Source organism: Cupressus sempervirens, chromosome 8 (assembly GCF_028749045.1).
Source record: "Cupressus sempervirens isolate cs-2001-9-10 chromosome 8, ASM2874904v1, whole genome shotgun sequence".
Lineage (NCBI taxonomy): Eukaryota > Viridiplantae > Streptophyta > Pinopsida > Cupressales > Cupressaceae > Cupressus > Cupressus sempervirens.
In genome coordinates, this window is record NC_143125.1 from 284,784,774 (window position 1) to 284,792,806 (window position 8,033).

An 8,033-nucleotide genomic window follows, 5' to 3' on the forward strand; every position below is an offset into this window, starting at 1 on the left:
GGCTTGATAACTTGAATGTCATTACAATCTTAATCATTTACTTCAGGCTTAAGGTCATTAATTAACTTATTTCAACTTCATTCTAATCTACATTTTAAATCTTTAGTCCAAAACCTATACTAACCTTAAAATTTCCTCCAACATACTTATACAATCTAATTAATTAATTTAGTGTTTGCTATTAAAATTTATGACTAGAACAATTCTGAATAAATCTATAAGCTACTAAAATTTATTCAAATTATTATAATTTAAAGTTCAATATTGGAATGTCAACATTACAATAAATATAACTAATTCAAGAATAGTATCAACTAGTTATAAAACTTGAAACCTATTTTAATTAAAATGACCTAATATCAACTTAACTTTTAAATTAGAACTTATAATAGTCTACATTTAAATTTCTATCCCATACTACCTTCATTATAACATTATGGATAAAGCTTAACTATCAACCTAAGAATAAATTCATAACACAAAGGATCCTAAATTAACCAAGCTTAATATGAAAACTAAAAAAAAAATTTACTCGAAGTCTAATTGATAAATTAGAATCTCATCTAATTTATAAAGTAATAAAAAATCTAATTAATAAATTAAAAGAATCTAATCTAAGCTAACCATAAAAATCTACCCACACAAAATAATAATACTAACTACTACTACACATTTCCTACCCATACCCCCTCTTATCCTAGGCCAAGTGGGCTAGCTTCCCACGTTTCCCCCATATCCCAATGGGCAATGCGTTGCCCTAGGTCTGCAGTACGCAGACCGATCCCTCCCCCCTCTTTAAGTCTTGCGTGAATGGGAGGATGGAGCCAGCGCTTGGGAGAAGTGATGGCATTTTGGCCTTTTTGGATTAAATTTTTTTCTGAGACACTTACATTGCCTCCCTATGACGTGACCTAGCCATCGAGTGGCTTGGGTACAATGCAGGTGGGGGTAAAGTCCACGCCTAGCATTGATAAGGGCTAAAGAAATAGTATAGAAGATAGAAAGAGTAATATTAAAGTGGGTGAGATTTAGATTAAATTTGATTATAAAATTAAGGATGGACATAGAGTCCTAGTTTAGAGCCTTGCCTCCTAGCTTCTAGGAGTTAATGTACAAGTTTTATAGTTGAGAAATGTCACCAAGCATACATTTAAATATTTTTAATTTTACATGTAATTGATTTACATATTCCTTCTTTTTTTTTTAGAGATTTAATATTGGTCTATAATTGCAATCTAAAGGGATAATACAAAGAATATTCTCTGTGACTAAGGGGGAATTAAAATTTCCTCCATACATTTTCCAGAGAGGGTTTTTAGACCTCGAGATGCACATTTTTTTTTTGAAAGCCAATTTTGAATTAGTGTTGGCATAATTTTCCTTGATATATATTAATCTTTCTCTAAGAGTGCATTCTAGTGTAATGACAACATAGATATTCCATTAATAACATTCTAAATACAAGGAAGTGCATAATGTTGTACCTTCTTTTTTCTTTCATCCTACAATTCATGTTCTAACAATCATCATAGCAAGGTGTATGTTCCATTTATCTAGGATTCAAGTGATGCATAACTTTTACTCAAATTTGATTGTGTCAATGATGAAACTTAACAATGAGAGAATGATAACTTGGATCTCAATGTAGGATTTCTAATTCATCTAAATACTTAAACAATAAAATTTGGAACTTCAACATATCTAATTGCATTTCATTAACATAATTCAAACTTGAAAGTTTATAATTCAATGACATTATCTATCAATTTATTTCTCACAACATATGCAAAATTTGAAATCACATGAGAACAACACAAGGAATATTTCATAATCTCTTTTCTTTTCTCTATTATTCATCCTGGTTCAAGCCTCCATTGGGAAAGAACTAGTAAGAAAACCCAATGTCTTTTCCAATATATCAAAATTCAATTACCATTTACATAATATTAAAATTCAATGAATTTTCTTCAAGGCTTTCACATTAGAACTTTTTTCAAATGTTTTCAATGCATCAAGGAAACCATGGAAGTGACAAGAACCAACATAGAGGTAAACAACACAATGAGATCAGAAATTCAAGCATGCATTCCCAACCCGGTTGCACAATAGGTCCAACAATGAACCAATATAGGGGAAAGGTGGATTTTCTCAATAGGAGAAGTCAATCACCATACCATCACATAGCCCTTTCAGGGCTAAAATTTCAAGAACTTCTATTCTTTTACAAGGCCCTTTTGACGCTATTTCCACAAGAATTTTCATTCCTTTTCATATTCTAGTATTCTCAATAACCACAAGGTATGAGATGACAAGTAGGGGCCCATACACCCTACCTTTTTTTCCTCCTATCACCATGAGAGGAGACTCTACACTATTGAGGTCCAACTAAGAGCCTTTCCCCAAACATGGCCACTTCTTCCCTATTCAAGGGTGAGTGATGCAAAAACAACCCCCATGAAATCCTCACAAAAACACAAAACATCAAGCAAGCATCGGAATAGAATCAAAAGAAAACAAATTGAGATCCCTCCCAAAACAATCCCACCCACATACACAAACAAGAAATACAAGACTACACAATGCCTTGTGCAAGATTCAAGCAAGATTCAAATATGAAAACATCAAGAAAATATTTCAAGGAGTGAAGAACTCCTACCTTCATAAAAGAGTTATGGCAATGGTGGTTTGAGAAGAGCTTCCCTTTCTTCCTTCAATCTTCAAACTTCCTCCAAAACTAGAGGATTGGGTGACCAAAATCAAAACTACTCCCAAAATGCCTCTAAGTATGGTCCTTAACTCAACTAGACTTCAAGTAAACTCAAGATGGAGTTTTGGTTCACCAACTCAAGTAAAAAGACAATCCATTTTCGCAATCAACCAAATATAGGGTTTTTGAGTGACCCTAAAAGTCAACCAAGGAGGCTAAAGGGTTGGAAAGTACTCCCCACCCATACCCTTACCCCTAGGGTGTTTAAATTTGATATTTTTAAGCCTTAAGGACTTAATAGGTGCAAATAAAAGCTAGGGAAAAAAATAGTATGACCAAATAAAAACCTTTAAAGAATTTACAATACAAGATAGCACAAAATTAACAAGTGGTTAAGTTCCACCTTTCCATTGAGTCTCATTGGCTAAATTTCCTGCACACTCATTGAACACATCAGTAGATCAAGAAATCTCATGTGTTATGTAAATCAAATATTAGAAAATAATCATATAAATTAAAGCATCCATTTTCTAATAATCAATTGTTATTTATTTTTACTCATATTTCTAACCATTAGAATTGCATAATCCAGGTGTTAGTTTTGCATACATTTCATCATTACACATGTTCATAAAATATTAAATGACGAAATCAAATAAATGAAGTAAACAATCAAACATTGTAAAATAGGGTTTTTGAGTGACCCTAAAAGTCAACCAAGGAGGCTAAAGGGTTGGAAAGTACTCCCCACCCATACCCTTACCCCTAGGGTGTTTAAATTTGATGTTTTTAAGCCTTAAGGACATATACATTTATCATTATACATGTTCATAAAACATTAAATGACGAATTCAAATAAATGAAGTAAAGCATCACACATTGTAAAATAGGGTTTTTGAGTGACCCTAAAAGTCAACCAAGGAGGCTAAAGGGTTGGAAAGTACTCCCCACCCATACCCTTACCCCTAGGGTGTTTAAATTTGATGTTTTTAAACCTTAAGGACTTAATAGGAGCAAATAAAAGCTAGGAAATCAACCAAAAATAGGGTTTGAGTGACCCTAAACGTTAACCAAGGAGGCTAAAGGGTTGGAAAGTACTCCCCACCCATACCCTTACCCCTAGGGTGTTTAAATTTGATTTTTTTAAGCCTTAAGGACTTAATAGGAGCAAATAAAAGCTAGGGAAAAAAATAGTATGACCAAATAAAAACCTTTAAAGAATTTACAATACAAGATAGCACAAAATTAACAAGTGGTTTAGTTCTGCCTTTCCATTGAGTCTCATCGGCTAAATTTCCTGCACACTCATTGAACACATCAGTAGATCAAGAAATCTCATGTGTTATGTAAATCACATATTAGAAAATAATCATATAAATGAAAGCATCCATTTTCTAATAATCATATGTTATTTTAATTTTACTCATATTTTTAACTATTAGAATTGCATAATCCAAGTGTTAGTTTTGCATACATTTCATCATTATACATGTTCATAAAACATTAAATGATGAAATCAAATAAATGAGGTAAAGCATCACACATTGTAAAATAGCATAATAGTGTTCGGTGCGTAAAATAATGTTCTGACATATCGAGTCAAGAGAATCAAAATAGTAATGTATCATCAAGGCTAGGATGGGTCGGGGTGGGGCCTCACAAGGTTATAATCTTTTGTTTTCCTTGAAATCCACTCATATTGCTCCATTTATATTAACCAATCAAATCAAAGAAAAATAGTTTTAAAAATTACAAAACTTTTAATTAGATAATTTTTGATTGAATAATTTTTTACTATAAATAGTTAATCAAATATATTATATGAAACCATAAAGGGATTGTTAAAATCCTTTTTTTTGTTTCTAAGTTCTAAGTTCTTACTTTATTAACTATTAACTGTTAATTATTTTTAACAAAGTTGCAGACTAACATTTCAACAATGCATTGAGAATCAAGATACCAAAAAAAAAGTTGTAGACTAACAAGAACAACAATTTGAGAAGCCAAAAGCTATTATTTTTATTGATGATATTTTAGATTGTACAATGTACATAATACTAATTCATTGCATAGATATTCAAAATAGATGATTAAATAAGCCTGGTTTTACTATTTTGTAATTTATAGAAAAGGGCAAGGCCCAATCCATAGAAAAATAGAAATATTTTTAAAACATTTTTTTTTCCAAAGGGTAATGGTTAAGGAAAGAATATTCAAGAAATAGCGAATAGGGAACTAGGGGACAGGGAGGCTAGAAGCATTAGTGGGATAAGAGGCCTAGGGCTTGAAGCCTTCAATCAAAAAGGTCTTCAAGACCCTCCACAAGGAATTTGTTGGAGAAGATGATGTCACTAAACTTGTATAGCTATCTGAAGTTGGTCTTGCTGACATCATCCAACAATAACCACTTTCATAGAAAATACCTTTTGAGCCATGCCCACTTCCTATGGCGCATTAATTGTCATTCATTCATGCTGAGTAGGAAAGGATACTTCTATACAATGCTCCCTATGCCTTGCTCCCAGCACTTGTCTACTATGTCTGCAAAAGGGATACCAATGCCCAGCCCTGATACCTGCTCGGCCAATACAAGAATTTTAACATCATCTTCTAAAATTATTTCCTTAAAAATGTTATGTAGAAGCATCAAAATGTCTATTTGACTACCTCCAAGGTTGAGAGGACACACAAGGAAGTACGAGGTAATATCTATGGATTCACGATACCTCTTATCATTTCTCAAGAATTCGTGGTTGAGGACCATGAATATAGCATAATAGATAAAAGGAATTTGGACATCTGGCTTGTAAACCATGGCAAGGATATCATTAGGAATCTTTCCCAAAAAGGGCTTTTGCAGAACCATTGTAGTGCATTTCAAGAAAATTGGCATATCCATGGCTAAGATTCAAGAAACACTAGAAAGTGCAATTGCAAACCAAATTTAGATTGACCAATATGAGAAATGATAATGAAGGAGGAATTGAAGAGGCTATTTAATGAAAGTTGCATTAAATTTTTTGGCGTTCACGATCTTTCATATCTTACTTTTTTGTATTCCTTTTAATTTTCAAGTGTGTGAAATGCCAAAATGTATTGGCATTAATGTCGAATAGTTGATAGTGCCTAAAATTGAGTAATGATTTTCATGCAAACCTTTCCGCATGTCCCCATTCTAGAGAATTTCATGCAACTACAAGTCTTTTCAAGCAAGTGAGCCCAAAATACATCTTTTATTGTTGATCTCTAATCAATCAATAGTCAATAAAACTATTGTATTTACTATTAACAATATGAAAGTGATGGTAGCTAACTTGGTAATAATGACATTGACATAACAATATTACAACATTATTAATAATAGACCTAAGATAGTACACATGTTGAAACTTCAAGTGACTACTCACTAGTCAGTATAGTCACTAGCCAATACATGTGCAAATTTCACTTTTAGATTAAACAATTTTTTAGTTTACCATTGAAGATTAGCCAAGACCATTATTATTTATTTTCCTACAAAACAAGTAATTTGTGTATGACATTATTAATTCATTTTGGCAAGGGAAAAAATAGCCATCATTTATTTATTTGTTAGCAAAAAAAAATTAATTTGCTACATTTAAAATATTTTTTGCTACCAACATATAATATTTTATTTCCTTGTATTAAACAAAAAAATTGCCCTCGACATTAAAATTTTCCTGCCCACAAAATGTTGGATTGGCCAACATTTTAGGCATTTTTTTCAGGAGGGCTTTCTTAAAGTTATCCCTCGTAATGACCAAAAATTTAGTTCTTTCTTGTAGAAATAGAAATTTGATTTTGATTTTATATTTGTATTGTGCAACCACATGATTATGTCAATTTGCATATGAATTAATGACTAGTGCCTTGTCCATTATTACACAGAGTTAAACCAATAACCTTAGACCTATTTAAGTAACTTGCAATTGAACTTATCAAATGTTAACCTTGGATGCCATTCTTATGATATCCCTCTCATATACCTAGAAACCCTATCAATTCATTAAAGCATTTACTTAACTCTTTGAGTTAAAAGAAATTAATTAAAATACATACAACCCATATAAGCTGCATTAAATTGAAATAACTTTTCTCATTTCAATCTCAAAATAATAGATACATGAAAATGGAGACAAAAATTAGAGACATAGATATGCAAAACTTTCCTTTGTATTAATTATCCTTGAAAACAATACATTATCAGTATGAAACTCAAAAACTAACTCAAGACATGACAAAATATGTCATTCAAGATTCATTGTATTCTTAGATTTGTAAAACTGAATACATCATACAATTGACATAAAAACTAGACCAACTATAAATAAAATAAGCACTGAAATTGTATAAAATTTGGACCACCAGTCCACATTTTGGAAATCCTTTTATAGAAGGATTAAAATAAGCTTTAGATGGGAGGATAGATGTTAAAAATATACTAGAAAGAAAATACAGAAATATTTTATATTGTTACTTTTCAAACATTCATTGTATTTTGATCAAAATTGGGAATGCAATTGCAAAATTGGTAGGTGGCACTTTCTTTAGGTATCTTTAGCTTGAATTTAATTTTACTCTAATAGCCTGTCATTTTCCTTTCCTTTTTTTTTTTTTTTCTCTTATGCCTTTAGCTACATCTTTGAACTATCTAATCACTTTTCTCAGATGGTAGGGCCTATATATCTACTATAATTCCCTAGATAGCAATATCAGTGTCCATTTTAGGCTCGGTGGCATCCCTAGCTCCATTTAATGCTTCAAGGTATTTGTTCCACTTTTCATATATTATAGCTTTAACATCTATAGTTGTCTTTGACATCTTAGCTTCTAACTTGTATAGCATATCTATCAAATTATATATTACCTCAACACTTGCCTCATCATTGCAATATGCCAAAAATGTATGATGATTCAAAATATTGCCAACAAAAGATGACAATTCCATCCAATCCTTAACTCCTCCATCATTTTCAAAAATGGTGGGCACAAAATTAGGTGTTCCTATGGAAATTACTTTCATTTTATTCTAAATTAATTGCAATTTTCTAGCAAAGAAACTATTCAAATCTTTACCTTATTTATCATTTTTCTGACATGAATGCATTTATTTTGTGAATCAACAAGTTCTTGATAGTTCTAATTTCAAACTCTTCTTCATCAACTACTATAGCTTAGCTTGTGACCTCTTCTACTTTGTGTGCATATCTTTCTATTTGTATACCCTAGTCTTGAATTTTAGCAGTGGATCTGGTAGTGCTTTTTAAAACCACTTATTCATTTTTCAACTAGAATTTTCTCCATT